Consider the following 18,478-nt stretch of genomic DNA (forward strand, 5'->3'; position numbering starts at 1 on the left):
TGGGCACACTTCTAGATTCAGCTTTCACAGAGAGGCTATTGGGGACACTTCTAAATTCAACTTTCACAGAGAGGTTATTTGGGCACACTTCTAAATTCAACTTTTCACAGAGGATATTGGGCATACTGCTAAATTCAACTTTCACAGAGAGGCTATTCGGCACACTTCTAAATTCAACTTTCACAGAGACTATTGGGCGCACTTCTAAATTTAACTTTCACAGAGAGGTTATTTGGGCCCACTTCTAAATTCAACTTTCACACAGGCTATTGGGCGCACTTTTAAATTTAACTTTCACAGAGAGGCTATTGAGGACACTTCTAAATTCAGCTTTCACAGAGGATATTGGGAATACTTCTAAATTCAACTTTCACAGGGAGGCTATTGAGGACACTTCTAAATTCAACTTTCACAGAGGCTATTGGGCGCACTTCTAAATTTAACTTTCACAGAGAGGCTATTGGGAACACTTCTAAATTCAACTTTTCACAAAGAGGCTATTGGGCACACTTCTAGATTCAGCTTTCATAGAGAGGCTATTGGGGACACTTCTAAATTCAACTTTCACAGAGAGGCTATTGGGAACACTTCTAAATTCAACTTTTCACAAAGAGGCTATTGGGCACACTTCTAGATTCAGCTTTCACAGAGAGGCTATTGGGGACACTTCTAAATTCAACTTTCACAGAGAGGTTATTTGGGCACACTTCTAAATTCAACTTTTCACAGAGGATATTGGGCATACTGCTAAATTCAACTTTCACAGAGAGGCTATTCGGCACACTTCTAAATTCAACTTTCACAGAGACTATTGGGCGCACTTCTAAATTTAACTTTCACAGAGAGGTTATTTGGGCCCACTTCTAAATTCAACTTTCACACAGGCTATTGGGCGCACTTTTAAATTTAACTTTCACAGAGAGGCTATTGAGGACACTTCTAAATTCAGCTTTCACAGAGGATATTGGGCATACTTCTAAATTCAACTTTCACAGGGAGGCTATTGAGGACACTTCTAAATTCAGCTTTCACAGAGAGGCTATTGGGGACACTTGTAAATTCAACTTTCACAGAGGATATTGGGCGCACTTCTAAATTCAACTTTCACAGAGAGGCTATTGGGGACACTTCTAAATTCAACTTTCACAGAGAGGCTCTTGGGGACACTTCTAAATTCAACTTTCACAGAGAGGCTATTGGGGACACTTCTAAATTCAACTTTCACAGAGGATATTGGGCGCACTTCTAAATTGAACTTTCACAGAGAGGCTATTGGGGACACTTCTAAATTCAACTTTCACAGAGAGGCTCTTGGTGACACTTCTAAATTCAACTTTCACAGAGAGGCTCTTGGGGACACTTCTAAATTCAACTTTCACAGAGGATATTGGGCGCACTTCTAAATTCAACTTTCACAGAGGCTATTGGGCACACTTCTAAGTTCAACTTTCACAGAGAGGCTATTTGGGCACACTTCTAAATTCAACTTTTCACAGAGGATATTGGGCATACTGCTAAATTCAACTTTCACAGAGAGGCTATTGGGCACACTTCTACATTCAACTTTCACAGAGACTATTGGGCGCACTTCTAAATTTAACTTTCACAGAGAGGTTATTTGGGCCCACTTCTAAATTCAACTTTCACAGAGGCTATTGGGCGCACTTCTAAATTTAACTTTCACAGAGAGGCTATTGAGGACACTTCTAAATTCAGCTTTCACAGAGGATATCGGGCATACTTCTAAATTCAACTTTCACAGAGAGGCTATTGTGGACACTTCTAAATTCAGCTTTCACAGAGAGGCTATTGGGGACACTTCTAAATTCAACTTTCACAGAGGATATTGGGCGCACTTCTAAATTCAACTTTCACAGAGAGGCTATTGGGGACACTTCTAAATTCAACTTTCACAGAGAGGCTATTGGGGACACTCCTAAATTCAACTTTCACAGAGGATATTGGGCGCACTTCTAAATTCAACTTTCACAGAGAGGCTCTTGGGGACACTTCTAAATTCAACTTTCACATAGAGGCTCTTGGGAACACTTCTAAATTCAACTTTCACAGAGGATATTGGGTGTACTTCTAAATTCAACTTTCACAGAGGCTATTGGGCACACTTCTAAGTTCAACTTTCACAGAGAGGCTTTTTGGGCACACTTCTAAATTCAACTTTCACAGAGAGGCTATTGAGGACACTTGTAAATTCAGCTTTCACAGAGAGGCTATTGGGTACACTTCTAAATTCAACTTTCACAGAGGATATTGGGCGCACTTCTAAATTCAACTTTCACAGAGAGGCTATTGGGGACACTTCTAAATTAAACTTTCACAGAGAGGCTCTTGGGGACACTTCTAAATTCAACTTTCACAGAGAGGCTATTGGGGACACTTCTAAATTCAACTTTCACAGAGGATATTGGGCGCACTTCTAAATTGAACTTTCACAGAGAGGCTATTGGGGACACTTCTAAATTCAACTTTCACAGAAAGGCTCTTGGTGACACTTCTAAATTCAACTTTCACAGAGAGGCTCTTGGGGACACTTCTAAATTCAACTTTCACAGAGGATATTGGGCGCACTTCTAAATTCAACTTTCACAGAGGCTATTGGGCACACTTCTAAGTTCAACTTTCACAGAGAGGCTATTTGGGCACACTTCTAAATTCAACTTTCACAGAGAGGCTATTTGGGCACACTTCTAAATTCAACTTTCACAGAGAGGCTATTTGGGCACACTTCTAAATTCAACTTTCATAGAGAGCCTATTTGGGTCCACTTCTAAATTCAACTTTCACAGAGAGGTTATTTGGGCACACTTCTAAATTCAACTTTCACAGAGAGGCTATTGGGGACACTTCTAAATTCAGCTTTCACAGAGACGCTATTGGGGACACTTCTAAATTCAACTTTTCACAGAGGATATTGGGCGCACTTCTAAATTCACCTTTCACAGAGATGCTAATGGGGACACTTCTAAATTCCAATTTCACAGAGAGGCTCTTGGGGACACTTCTAAATTCAACTTTCACAGAGAGGATATTGGGTGCACTTCTAAATTCGACTTTCACAGAGAGGCTCTTGGGGACACTTCTAGATTCAACTGTCACAGAGAGGCTATTGGGACAACTTTCACAGAGAGGCTATTTGGGCACACTTCTAAATGCAACTTTCACAGCGAGGCTATTGGGGACACTTCTAAATTAAACTTTTCACAGAGGATATTGGGCGCACTTTTAAATTCAACTTTTCACAGAGAGGCTATTGGGGACACTTCTAAATTCAACTTTCACAGAGAGGCTCTTGTGAACAGTTCTAAATTCAACTTTTCACAGATGATATTGGGCGCACTTCTAAATTCAGCTTTCATAGAGAGGCTCTTGGGGACACTTCTAAATTCAACTTTCAAAGAGAGGATATTGGGTGCACTTCTAAATTCAACTTTCACAGAGAGGCTCTTGGGGACACTTCTAGATTCAACTTTCACAGAGAGGCTATTGGGACAACTTTCACAGAGAGGCTATTTGGGCACACTTCTAAATGTAACTTTCACAACGAGGCTATTGGGGACACTTCTAAATTAAACCTTTCACAGAGGATATTGGGCGCACTTCTAAATTCAACTTTCACAGAGAGGCTCTTGGGGACACTTCTAGATTCAACTTTCACAGAGAGGCTATTGGGACAACTTTTCACAGAGAGGCTATTGGTGACACTTCTAAATTCAACTTTCACAGAGAGGCTATTGGGGACACTTCTAGATTCAGCTTTCACAGAGGATATTGGACGCACTTTTAAATTCAAATTTCACAGAGGATATTGGGCGCACTTCTAAATTCAACTTTCACAGAGAGGCTATTGGGGACACTTCTAGATTCAGCTTTCACAGAGAGGCTATTGGGGACACTTCTAAATTCAAATTTTCACAAAGGATATTGGGCGCACTTCTAAATTCAGCTTTCACAGAGGATATTGGGCGCACTTCTAAATTCAAATTTCACAGAGGATATTGGGCGCACTTACAAATTCAACTTTCACAGAGAGGCTATTGAGGACACTTTTAAATTCAACTTTCACAGAGGATATTGGGCGCACTTCTAAATTCAAATTTCACAGAGTATATTGGGTGCACTCCTAAATTCAACTTTCACAGAGAGGCTATTGGGGACACTTCTAGATTTAGCTTTCACAGAGAGGCTATTGGGGACACTTCTGAATTCAAATTTTCACAAAGGATATTGGGCGCACTTTTAAATTCAACTTTCACAGAGAGGCTATTGGGGACACTTCTAAATTCAACTTTCACAGAGAGGCTCCTGGGGACACTTCTAAATTCAACTTTCACTGAGGATATTGGGCGCACTTCTAAATTCAACTTTCACTGAGGATATTGGGTGCACTTCTAAATTCAACATTCACACAGAGGCTATTGGGGACACTTCTAGATTAAGCTTTCACTGAGAGGCTATTGGGGACAACTTTCACAGAGAAGCTATTTGGGCACACTTCTAAATGCAACTTTCACAGAGAGGCTATTTGGGCACACTTCTAAATGCAACGTTCACAGAGGGGCTATTGGGGACACTTCTAAATTCAGCTTTCACAGAGAGGGTCTTGGGGACACTTCTAAAATCAACTTTAACAGAGAGGCTATTGGGGACACTTCTATATAGACACTTTTAAATTCAACTTTCTCAGAGAGGCTATTGGGCAAATTTCTAAATTCAACTTTCACAGAGAGGCTATTTGGGCACACTTCTAAATTCAACTTTCACAGAGAGGTTATTTGGGCACACTTCTAAATTCAACTTTCACAGAGAGGCTATTGGGGACACTTCTAAATTCAGCTTTCACAGAGACGCTATTGGGGACACTTCTAAATTCAACTTTTCACAGAGGATATTGGGCACACTTCTAAATTCACCTTTCACAGAGATGCTAATGGGGACACTTCTAAATTCAAATTTCACAGAGAGGCTCTTGGGGACACTTCTAAATTCAACTTTCACAGAGAGGCTCTTGGGGACACTTCTAAATTCAACTTTCACAGAGAGGCTCTTGGGGACACTTCTAGATTCAACTGTCACAGAGAGGCTATTGGGACAACTTTCACAGAGAGGCTATTTGGGCACACTTCTAAATGCAACTTTCAGAGAGAGGCTATTGGGGACACTTCTAAATTAAACCTTTCACAGAGGATATTGGGCGCACTTCTAAATTCAACTTTCACAGAGACGCTATTGGGGACACTTCTAAATTCAACTTTTCACAGAGGATATTGGGCGCACTTCTAAATTCACCTTTCATAGAGATGCTAATGGGGACACTTCTAAATTCAAATTTCACAGAGAGGCTCTTGGGGACACTTCTAAATTCAACTTTCACAGAGAGGATATTGGGTGCACTTCTAAATTCAACTTACACACAGAGGCTCTTGGGGACACTTCTAGATTCAACTGTCACAGAGAGGCTATTGGGACAACTTTCACAGAAAGGCTATTTGGGCACACTTCTAAATGCAACTTTCACAGAGAGGCTATTGGGGACACTTCTAAATTAAAATTTTCACAGAGGATATTGGGTGCACTTTTAAATTCAACTTTTCACAGAGAGGCTATTGGGGACACTTCTAAGTTCAACTTTCACAGAGAGGCTTTTTGGGCACACTTCTAAATTCAACTTTCACAGAGAGGCTATTGAGGACACTTCTAAATTCAGCTTTCACAGAGAGGCTATTGGGTACACTTCTAAATTCAACTTTCACAGAGGATATTGGGCGCACTTCTAAATTCAACTTTCACAGAGAGGCTATTGGGGACACTTCTAAATTAAACTTTCACAGAGAGGCTCTTGGGGACACTTCTAAATTCAACTTTCACAGAGAGGCTATTGGGGACACTTCTAAATTCAACTTTCACAGAGGATATTGGGCGCACTTCTAAATTGAACTTTCACAGAGAGGCTATTGGGGACACTTCTAAATTCAACTTTCACAGAAAGGCTCTTGGTGACACTTCTAAATTCAACTTTCACAGAGAGGCTCTTGGGGACACTTCTAAATTCAACTTTCACAGAGGATATTGGGCGCACTTCTAAATTCAACTTTCACAGAGGCTATTGGGCACACTTCTAAGTTCAACTTTCACAGAGAGGCTATTTGGGCACACTTCTAAATTCAACTTTCACAGAGAGGCTATTTGGGCACACTTCTAAATTCAACTTTCACAGAGAGGCTATTTGGGCACACTTCTAAATTCAACTTTCATAGAGAGCCTATTTGGGTCCACTTCTAAATTCAACTTTCACAGAGAGGTTATTTGCGCACACTTCTAAATTCAACTTTCACAGAGAGGCTATTGGGGACACTTCTAAATTCAGCTTTCACAGAGACGCTATTGGGGACACTTCTAAATTCAACTTTTCACAGAGGATATTGGGCGCACTTCTAAATTCACCTTTCACAGAGATGCTAATGGGGACACTTCTAAATTCCAATTTCACAGAGAGGCTCTTGGGGACACTTCTAAATTCAACTTTCACAGAGAGGATATTGGGTGCACTTCTAAATTCGACTTTCACAGAGAGGCTCTTGGGGACACTTCTACATTCAACTGTCACAGAGAGGCTATTGGGACAACTTTCACAGAGAGGCTATTTGGGCACACTTCTAAATGCAACTTTCACAGCGAGGCTATTGGGGACACTTCTAAATTAAACTTTTCACAGAGGATATTGGGCGCACTTTTAAATTCAACTTTTCACAGAGAGGCTATTGGGGACACTTCTAAATTCAACTTTCACAGAGAGGCTCTTGTGAACAGTTCTAAATTCAACTTTTCACAGATGATATTGGGCGCACTTCTAAATTCAGCTTTCACAGAGAGGCTCTTGGGGACACTTCTAAATTCAACTTTCAAAGAGAGGATATTGGGTGCACTTCTAAATTCAACTTTCACAGAGAGGCTCTTGGGGACACTTCTAGATTCAACTTTCACAGAGACTATTGGGCGCACTTCTAAATTTAACTTTCACAGAGAGGTTATTTGGGCCCACTTCTAAATTCAACTTTCACAGAGGCTATTGGGCGCACTTTTAAATTTAACTTTCACAGAGAGGCTATTGAGGACACTTCTAAATTCAGCTTTCACAGAGGATATTGGGCATACTTCTAAATTCAACTTTCACAGGGAGGCTATTGAGGACACTTCTAAATTCAACTTTCACAGAGGCTATTGGGCGCACTTCTAAATTTAACTTTCACAGAGAGGCTATTGAGGACACTTCTAAATTCAGCTTTCACAGAGGATATTGGGCATACTTCTAAATTCAACTTTCACAGGGAGGCTATTGAGGACACTTCTAAATTCAGCTTTCACAGAGAGGCTATTGGGGACACTTGTAAATTCAACTTTCACAGAGGATATTGGGCGCACTTCTAAATTCAACTTTCACAGAGAGGCTATTGGGGACACTTCTAAATTCAACTTTCACAGAGAGGCTCTTGGGGACACTTCTAAATTCAACTTTCACAGAGAGGCTATTGGGGACACTTCTAAATTCAACTTTCACAGAGGATATTGGGCGCACTTCTAAATTGAACTTTCACAGAGAGGCTATTGGGGACACTTCTAAATTCAACTTTCACAGAGAGGCTCTTGGTGACACTTCTAAATTCAACTTTCACAGAGAGGCTCTTGGGGACACTTCTAAATTCAACTTTCACAGAGGATATTGGGCGCACTTCTAAATTCAACTTTCACAGAGGCTATTGGGCACACTTCTAAGTTCAACTTTCACAGAGAGGCTATTTGGGCACACTTCTAAATTCAACTTTTCACAGAGGATATTGGGCATACTGCTAAATTCAACTTTCACAGAGAGGCTATTGGGCACACTTCTACATTCAACTTTCACAGAGACTATTGGGCGCACTTCTAAATTTAACTTTCACAGAGAGGTTATTTGGGCCCACTTCTAAATTCAACTTTCACAGAGGCTATTGGGCGCACTTCTAAATTTAACTTTCACAGAGAGGCTATTGAGGACACTTCTAAATTCAGCTTTCACAGAGAGGCTATTGGGGACACTTCTAAATTCAACTTTCACAGAGGATATTGGGCGCACTTCTAAATTCAACTTTCACAGAGAGGCTATTGGGGACACTTCTAAATTCAACTTTCACAGAGAGGCTATTGGGGACACTCCTAAATTCAACTTTCACAGAGAATATTGGGCGCACTTCTAAATTCAACTTTCACAGAGAGGCTCTTGGGGACACTTCTAAATTCAACTTTCACATAGAGGCTCTTGGGGACACTTCTAAATTCAACTTTCACAGAGGATATTGGGTGTACTTCTAAATTCAACTTTCACAGAGGCTATTGGGCACACTTCTAAGTTCAACTTTCACAGAGAGGCTTTTTGGGCACACTTCTAAATTCAACTTTCACAGAGAGGCTATTGAGGACACTTGTAAATTCAGCTTTCACAGAGAGGCTATTGGGTACACTTCTAAATTCAACTTTCACAGAGGATATTGGGCGCACTTCTAAATTCAACTTTCACAGAGAGGCTATTGGGGACACTTCTAAATTAAACTTTCACAGAGAGGCTCTTGGGGACACTTCTAAATTCAACTTTCACAGAGAGGCTATTGGGGACACTTCTAAATTCAACTTTCACAGAGGATATTGGGCGCACTTCTAAATTGAACTTTCACAGAGAGGCTATTGGGGACACTTCTAAATTCAACTTTCACAGAAAGGCTCTTGGTGACACTTCTAAATTCAACTTTCACAGAGAGGCTCTTGGGGACACTTCTAAATTCAACTTTCACAGAGGATATTGGGCGCACTTCTAAATTCAACTTTCACAGAGGCTATTGGGCACACTTCTAAGTTCAACTTTCACAGAGAGGCTATTTGGGCACACTTCTAAATTCAACTTTCACAGAGAGGCTATTGGGGACACTTCTAAGTTCAACTTTCACAGAGAGGCTATTGTGCACACTTCTAAGTTCAACTTTCACAGAGAGGCTATTGGGCACACTTCTTAATTCAACTTTCACAGAGAGGCTATTGCGCACATTTCTAAATTCAACTTTCACAGAGAGGCTCTTGGGGACACTTCTAAATTCAACTTTCACAGAGGATATTGGGTGCACTTCTAAGTTCAACTTTCACAGAGAGGCTATTTGGGCACAGTTCTAAATTCAACTTTCACAGAGAGGCTATTGAGGACAATTCTAAATTCAACTTTCACAGACAGGCTCTTGGGGACACTTCTAAATTCAACTTTCACAGAGGATATTGGGTGCACTTCTAAATTCAACTTTCACAGAGAGGCTCTTGGGGACACTTCTAGATTCAACTTTCACAGAGAGGCTATTGGGGACAACTTTCATAGAGAGGCTATTTGGGCACACTTCTAAATGCAACTTTCACAGAGAGGCTATTGGGGACACTTCTAACATCAACTTTACACAGAGGATATTGGGCGCACTTTTAAATTCAACTTTCACAGAGAGGCTATTGGGGACACTTCTAAATTCAACTTTCACAGAGGGGCTCTTGGGGACACTTCTAAATTCAACTTTCACAGAGAGGCTATTGGGCGCATTCCTAAATTCAATTTTCACGAAGAAGCTATTGGGCACACTTCTAAATTCAACTTTTACAGAGAGGATATTGGGTACACCTTTAAATTCAACATTCACATAGAAGCTATTGGGCACATTTCTAAATTCAACTTTCACAGAGTGGTTATAGGGCACACTTCAAGATTCGACTTTCACATAGAAGCTTTTGGGCACCTTCCTAATTCAACTTTCACAGAGAGGATATTGGGTACACTTTTAAATTCAACATTCACATAGAAGCTATTGGGCACATTTCTAAATTCAACTTTCACAAGAGGTTATAGGGCACACTTCAAGATTCGACTTTCACATAGAAGCTATTGGGCACCTTCTAAATTCAACTTTTCACAGAGAGGATATTGGGAACACTTCTAAATTCAACTTTTCACAGAGGCTATTGGGCGCACTTCTAAATTCAACTTTCACAGAGAGGCTATTGGGAACACTTCTAAATTCAACTTTTCACAAAGAGGCTATTGGGCACACTTCTAGATTCAGCTTTCACAGAGAGGCTATTGGGGACACTTCTAAATTCAACTTTCACAGAGAGGTTATTTGGGCACACTTCTAAATTCAACTTTTCACAGAGGATATTGGGCATACTGCTAAATTCAACTTTCACAGAGAGGCTATTCGGCACACTTCTAAATTCAACTTTCACAGAGACTATTGGGCGCACTTCTAAATTTAACTTTCACAGAGAGGTTATTTGGGCCCACTTCTAAATTCAACTTTCACACAGGCTATTGGGCGCACTTTTAAATTTAACTTTCACAGAGAGGCTATTGAGGACACTTCTAAATTCAGCTTTCACAGAGGATATTGGGAATACTTCTAAATTCAACTTTCACAGGGAGGCTATTGAGGACACTTCTAAATTCAACTTTCACAGAGGCTATTGGGCGCACTTCTAAATTTAACTTTCACAGAGAGGCTATTGGGAACACTTCTAAATTCAACTTTTCACAAAGAGGCTATTGGGCACACTTCTAGATTCAGCTTTCATAGAGAGGCTATTGGGGACACTTCTAAATTCAACTTTCACAGAGAGGCTATTGGGAACACTTCTAAATTCAACTTTTCACAAAGAGGCTATTGGGCACACTTCTAGATTCAGCTTTCACAGAGAGGCTATTGGGGACACTTCTAAATTCAACTTTCACAGAGAGGTTATTTGGGCACACTTCTAAATTCAACTTTTCACAGAGGATATTGGGCATACTGCTAAATTCAACTTTCACAGAGAGGCTATTCGGCACACTTCTAAATTCAACTTTCACAGAGACTATTGGGCGCACTTCTAAATTTAACTTTCACAGAGAGGTTATTTGGGCCCACTTCTAAATTCAACTTTCACACAGGCTATTGGGCGCACTTTTAAATTTAACTTTCACAGAGAGGCTATTGAGGACACTTCTAAATTCAGCTTTCACAGAGGATATTGGGCATACTTCTAAATTCAACTTTCACAGGGAGGCTATTGAGGACACTTCTAAATTCAGCTTTCACAGAGAGGCTATTGGGGACACTTGTAAATTCAACTTTCACAGAGGATATTGGGCGCACTTCTAAATTCAACTTTCACAGAGAGGCTATTGGGGACACTTCTAAATTCAACTTTCACAGAGAGGCTCTTGGGGACACTTCTAAATTCAACTTTCACAGAGAGGCTATTGGGGACACTTCTAAATTCAACTTTCACAGAGGATATTGGGCGCACTTCTAAATTGAACTTTCACAGAGAGGCTATTGGGGACACTTCTAAATTCAACTTTCACAGAGAGGCTCTTGGTGACACTTCTAAATTCAACTTTCACAGAGAGGCTCTTGGGGACACTTCTAAATTCAACTTTCACAGAGGATATTGGGCGCACTTCTAAATTCAACTTTCACAGAGGCTATTGGGCACACTTCTAAGTTCAACTTTCACAGAGAGGCTATTTGGGCACACTTCTAAATTCAACTTTTCACAGAGGATATTGGGCATACTGCTAAATTCAACTTTCACAGAGAGGCTATTGGGCACACTTCTACATTCAACTTTCACAGAGACTATTGGGCGCACTTCTAAATTTAACTTTCACAGAGAGGTTATTTGGGCCCACTTCTAAATTCAACTTTCACAGAGGCTATTGGGCGCACTTCTAAATTTAACTTTCACAGAGAGGCTATTGAGGACACTTCTAAATTCAGCTTTCACAGAGGATATCGGGCATACTTCTAAATTCAACTTTCACAGAGAGGCTATTGTGGACACTTCTAAATTCAGCTTTCACAGAGAGGCTATTGGGGACACTTCTAAATTCAACTTTCACAGAGGATATTGGGCGCACTTCTAAATTCAACTTTCACAGAGAGGCTATTGGGGACACTTCTAAATTCAACTTTCACAGAGAGGCTATTGGGGACACTCCTAAATTCAACTTTCACAGAGGATATTGGGCGCACTTCTAAATTCAACTTTCACAGAGAGGCTCTTGGGGACACTTCTAAATTCAACTTTCACATAGAGGCTCTTGGGAACACTTCTAAATTCAACTTTCACAGAGGATATTGGGTGTACTTCTAAATTCAACTTTCACAGAGGCTATTGGGCACACTTCTAAGTTCAACTTTCACAGAGAGGCTTTTTGGGCACACTTCTAAATTCAACTTTCACAGAGAGGCTATTGAGGACACTTGTAAATTCAGCTTTCACAGAGAGGCTATTGGGTACACTTCTAAATTCAACTTTCACAGAGGATATTGGGCGCACTTCTAAATTCAACTTTCACAGAGAGGCTATTGGGGACACTTCTAAATTAAACTTTCACAGAGAGGCTCTTGGGGACACTTCTAAATTCAACTTTCACAGAGAGGCTATTGGGGACACTTCTAAATTCAACTTTCACAGAGGATATTGGGCGCACTTCTAAATTGAACTTTCACAGAGAGGCTATTGGGGACACTTCTAAATTCAACTTTCACAGAAAGGCTCTTGGTGACACTTCTAAATTCAACTTTCACAGAGAGGCTCTTGGGGACACTTCTAAATTCAACTTTCACAGAGGATATTGGGCGCACTTCTAAATTCAACTTTCACAGAGGCTATTGGGCACACTTCTAAGTTCAACTTTCACAGAGAGGCTATTTGGGCACACTTCTAAATTCAACTTTCACAGAGAGGCTATTTGGGCACACTTCTAAATTCAACTTTCACAGAGAGGCTATTTGGGCACACTTCTAAATTCAACTTTCATAGAGAGCCTATTTGGGTCCACTTCTAAATTCAACTTTCACAGAGAGGTTATTTGGGCACACTTCTAAATTCAACTTTCACAGAGAGGCTATTGGGGACACTTCTAAATTCAGCTTTCACAGAGACGCTATTGGGGACACTTCTAAATTCAACTTTTCACAGAGGATATTGGGCGCACTTCTAAATTCACCTTTCACAGAGATGCTAATGGGGACACTTCTAAATTCCAATTTCACAGAGAGGCTCTTGGGGACACTTCTAAATTCAACTTTCACAGAGAGGATATTGGGTGCACTTCTAAATTCGACTTTCACAGAGAGGCTCTTGGGGACACTTCTAGATTCAACTGTCACAGAGAGGCTATTGGGACAACTTTCACAGAGAGGCTATTTGGGCACACTTCTAAATGCAACTTTCACAGCGAGGCTATTGGGGACACTTCTAAATTAAACTTTTCACAGAGGATATTGGGCGCACTTTTAAATTCAACTTTTCACAGAGAGGCTATTGGGGACACTTCTAAATTCAACTTTCACAGAGAGGCTCTTGTGAACAGTTCTAAATTCAACTTTTCACAGATGATATTGGGCGCACTTCTAAATTCAGCTTTCATAGAGAGGCTCTTGGGGACACTTCTAAATTCAACTTTCAAAGAGAGGATATTGGGTGCACTTCTAAATTCAACTTTCACAGAGAGGCTCTTGGGGACACTTCTAGATTCAACTTTCACAGAGAGGCTATTGGGACAACTTTCACAGAGAGGCTATTTGGGCACACTTCTAAATGTAACTTTCACAACGAGGCTATTGGGGACACTTCTAAATTAAACCTTTCACAGAGGATATTGGGCGCACTTCTAAATTCAACTTTCACAGAGAGGCTCTTGGGGACACTTCTAGATTCAACTTTCACAGAGAGGCTATTGGGACAACTTTTCACAGAGAGGCTATTGGTGACACTTCTAAATTCAACTTTCACAGAGAGGCTATTGGGGACACTTCTAGATTCAGCTTTCACAGAGGATATTGGACGCACTTTTAAATTCAAATTTCACAGAGGATATTGGGCGCACTTCTAAATTCAACTTTCACAGAGAGGCTATTGGGGACACTTCTAGATTCAGCTTTCACAGAGAGGCTATTGGGGACACTTCTAAATTCAAATTTTCACAAAGGATATTGGGCGCACTTCTAAATTCAGCTTTCACAGAGGATATTGGGCGCACTTCTAAATTCAAATTTCACAGAGGATATTGGGCGCACTTACAAATTCAACTTTCACAGAGAGGCTATTGAGGACACTTTTAAATTCAACTTTCACAGAGGATATTGGGCGCACTTCTAAATTCAAATTTCACAGAGTATATTGGGTGCACTCCTAAATTCAACTTTCACAGAGAGGCTATTGGGGACACTTCTAGATTTAGCTTTCACAGAGAGGCTATTGGGGACACTTCTGAATTCAAATTTTCACAAAGGATATTGGGCGCACTTTTAAATTCAACTTTCACAGAGAGGCTATTGGGGACACTTCTAAATTCAACTTTCACAGAGAGGCTCCTGGGGACACTTCTAAATTCAACTTTCACTGAGGATATTGGGCGCACTTCTAAATTCAACTTTCACTGAGGATATTGGGTGCACTTCTAAATTCAACATTCACACAGAGGCTATTGGGGACACTTCTAGATTAAGCTTTCACTGAGAGGCTATTGGGGACAACTTTCACAGAGAAGCTATTTGGGCACACTTCTAAATGCAACTTTCACAGAGAGGCTATTTGGGCACACTTCTAAATGCAACGTTCACAGAGGGGCTATTGGGGACACTTCTAAATTCAGCTTTCACAGAGAGGGTCTTGGGGACACTTCTAAAATCAACTTTAACAGAGAGGCTATTGGGGACACTTCTATATAGACACTTTTAAATTCAACTTTCTCAGAGAGGCTATTGGGCAAATTTCTAAATTCAACTTTCACAGAGAGGCTATTTGGGCACACTTCTAAATTCAACTTTCACAGAGAGGTTATTTGGGCACACTTCTAAATTCAACTTTCACAGAGAGGCTATTGGGGACACTTCTAAATTCAGCTTTCACAGAGACGCTATTGGGGACACTTCTAAATTCAACTTTTCACAGAGGATATTGGGCACACTTCTAAATTCACCTTTCACAGAGATGCTAATGGGGACACTTCTAAATTCAAATTTCACAGAGAGGCTCTTGGGGACACTTCTAAATTCAACTTTCACAGAGAGGCTCTTGGGGACACTTCTAAATTCAACTTTCACAGAGAGGCTCTTGGGGACACTTCTAGATTCAACTGTCACAGAGAGGCTATTGGGACAACTTTCACAGAGAGGCTATTTGGGCACACTTCTAAATGCAACTTTCAGAGAGAGGCTATTGGGGACACTTCTAAATTAAACCTTTCACAGAGGATATTGGGCGCACTTCTAAATTCAACTTTCACAGAGACGCTATTGGGGACACTTCTAAATTCAACTTTTCACAGAGGATATTGGGCGCACTTCTAAATTCACCTTTCATAGAGATGCTAATGGGGACACTTCTAAATTCAAATTTCACAGAGAGGCTCTTGGGGACACTTCTAAATTCAACTTTCACAGAGAGGATATTGGGTGCACTTCTAAATTCAACTTACACACAGAGGCTCTTGGGGACACTTCTAGATTCAACTGTCACAGAGAGGCTATTGGGACAACTTTCACAGAAAGGCTATTTGGGCACACTTCTAAATGCAACTTTCACAGAGAGGCTATTGGGGACACTTCTAAATTAAAATTTTCACAGAGGATATTGGGTGCACTTTTAAATTCAACTTTTCACAGAGAGGCTATTGGGGACACTTCTAAGTTCAACTTTCACAGAGAGGCTTTTTGGGCACACTTCTAAATTCAACTTTCACAGAGAGGCTATTGAGGACACTTCTAAATTCAGCTTTCACAGAGAGGCTATTGGGTACACTTCTAAATTCAACTTTCACAGAGGATATTGGGCGCACTTCTAAATTCAACTTTCACAGAGAGGCTATTGGGGACACTTCTAAATTAAACTTTCACAGAGAGGCTCTTGGGGACACTTCTAAATTCAACTTTCACAGAGAGGCTATTGGGGACACTTCTAAATTCAACTTTCACAGAGGATATTGGGCGCACTTCTAAATTGAACTTTCACAGAGAGGCTATTGGGGACACTTCTAAATTCAACTTTCACAGAAAGGCTCTTGGTGACACTTCTAAATTCAACTTTCACAGAGAGGCTCTTGGGGACACTTCTAAATTCAACTTTCACAGAGGATATTGGGCGCACTTCTAAATTCAACTTTCACAGAGGCTATTGGGCACACTTCTAAGTTCAACTTTCACAGAGAGGCTATTTGGGCACACTTCTAAATTCAACTTTCACAGAGAGGCTATTTGGGCACACTTCTAAATTCAACTTTCACAGAGAGGCTATTTGGGCACACTTCTAAATTCAACTTTCATAGAGAGCCTATTTGGGTCCACTTCTAAATTCAACTTTCACAGAGAGGTTATTTGCGCACACTTCTAAATTCAACTTTCACAGAGAGGCTATTGGGGACACTTCTAAATTCAGCTTTCACAGAGACGCTATTGGGGACACTTCTAAATTCAACTTTTCACAGAGGATATTGGGCGCACTTCTAAATTCACCTTTCACAGAGATGCTAATGGGGACACTTCTAAATTCCAATTTCACAGAGAGGCTCTTGGGGACACTTCTAAATTCAACTTTCACAGAGAGGATATTGGGTGCACTTCTAAATTCGACTTTCACAGAGAGGCTCTTGGGGACACTTCTACATTCAACTGTCACAGAGAGGCTATTGGGACAACTTTCACAGAGAGGCTATTTGGGCACACTTCTAAATGCAACTTTCACAGCGAGGCTATTGGGGACACTTCTAAATTAAACTTTTCACAGAGGATATTGGGCGCACTTTTAAATTCAACTTTTCACAGAGAGGCTATTGGGGACACTTCTAAATTCAACTTTCACAGAGAGGCTCTTGTGAACAGTTCTAAATTCAACTTTTCACAGATGATATTGGGCGCACTTCTAAATTCAGCTTTCACAGAGAGGCTCTTGGGGACACTTCTAAATTCAACTTTCAAAGAGAGGATATTGGGTGCACTTCTAAATTCAACTTTCACAGAGAGGCTCTTGGGGACACTTCTAGATTCAACTTTCACAGAGACTATTGGGCGCACTTCTAAATTTAACTTTCACAGAGAGGTTATTTGGGCCCACTTCTAAATTCAACTTTCACAGAGGCTATTGGGCGCACTTTTAAATTTAACTTTCACAGAGAGGCTATTGAGGACACTTCTAAATTCAGCTTTCACAGAGGATATTGGGCATACTTCTAAATTCAACTTTCACAGGGAGGCTATTGAGGACACTTCTAAATTCAACTTTCACAGAGGCTATTGGGCGCACTTCTAAATTTAACTTTCACAGAGAGGCTATTGAGGACACTTCTAAATTCAGCTTTCACAGAGGATATTGGGCATACTTCTAAATTCAACTTTCACAGGGAGGCTATTGAGGACACTTCTAAATTCAGCTTTCACAGAGAGGCTATTGGGGACACTTGTAAATTCAACTTTCACAGAGGATATTGGGCGCACTTCTAAATTCAACTTTCACAGAGAGGCTATTGGGGACACTTCTAAATTCAACTTTCACAGAGAGGCTCTTGGGGACACTTCTAAATTCAACTTTCACAGAGAGGCTATTGGGGACACTTCTAAATTCAACTTTCACAGAGGATATTGGGCGCACTTCTAAATTGAACTTTCACAGAGAGGCTATTGGGGACACTTCTAAATTCAACTTTCACAGAGAGGCTCTTGGTGACACTTCTAAATTCAACTTTCACAGAGAGGCTCTTGGGGACACTTCTAAATTCAACTTTCACAGAGGATATTGGGCGCACTTCTAAATTCAACTTTCACAGAGGCTATTGGGCACACTTCTAAGTTCAACTTTCACAGAGAGGCTATTTGGGCACACTTCTAAATTCAACTTTTCACAGAGGATATTGGGCATACTGCTAAATTCAACTTTCACAGAGAGGCTATTGGGCACACTTCTACATTCAACTTTCACAGAGACTATTGGGCGCACTTCTAAATTTAACTTTCACAGAGAGGTTATTTGGGCCCACTTCTAAATTCAACTTTCACAGAGGCTATTGGGCGCACTTCTAAATTTAACTTTCACAGAGAGGCTATTGAGGACACTTCTAAATTCAGCTTTCACAGAGAGGCTATTGGGGACACTTCTAAATTCAACTTTCACAGAGGATATTGGGCGCACTTCTAAATTCAACTTTCACAGAGAGGCTATTGGGGACACTTCTAAATTCAACTTTCACAGAGAGGCTATTGGGGACACTCCTAAATTCAACTTTCACAGAGAATATTGGGCGCACTTCTAAATTCAACTTTCACAGAGAGGCTCTTGGGGACACTTCTAAATTCAACTTTCACATAGAGGCTCTTGGGGACACTTCTAAATTCAACTTTCACAGAGGATATTGGGTGTACTT

This window comes from Ambystoma mexicanum, chromosome 6p (assembly GCF_040938575.1).
Source record: "Ambystoma mexicanum isolate Mex_15411 chromosome 6p, UKY_AmexF1_1, whole genome shotgun sequence".
In the NCBI taxonomy this organism is placed as follows: Eukaryota; Metazoa; Chordata; class Amphibia; order Caudata; family Ambystomatidae; genus Ambystoma; species Ambystoma mexicanum.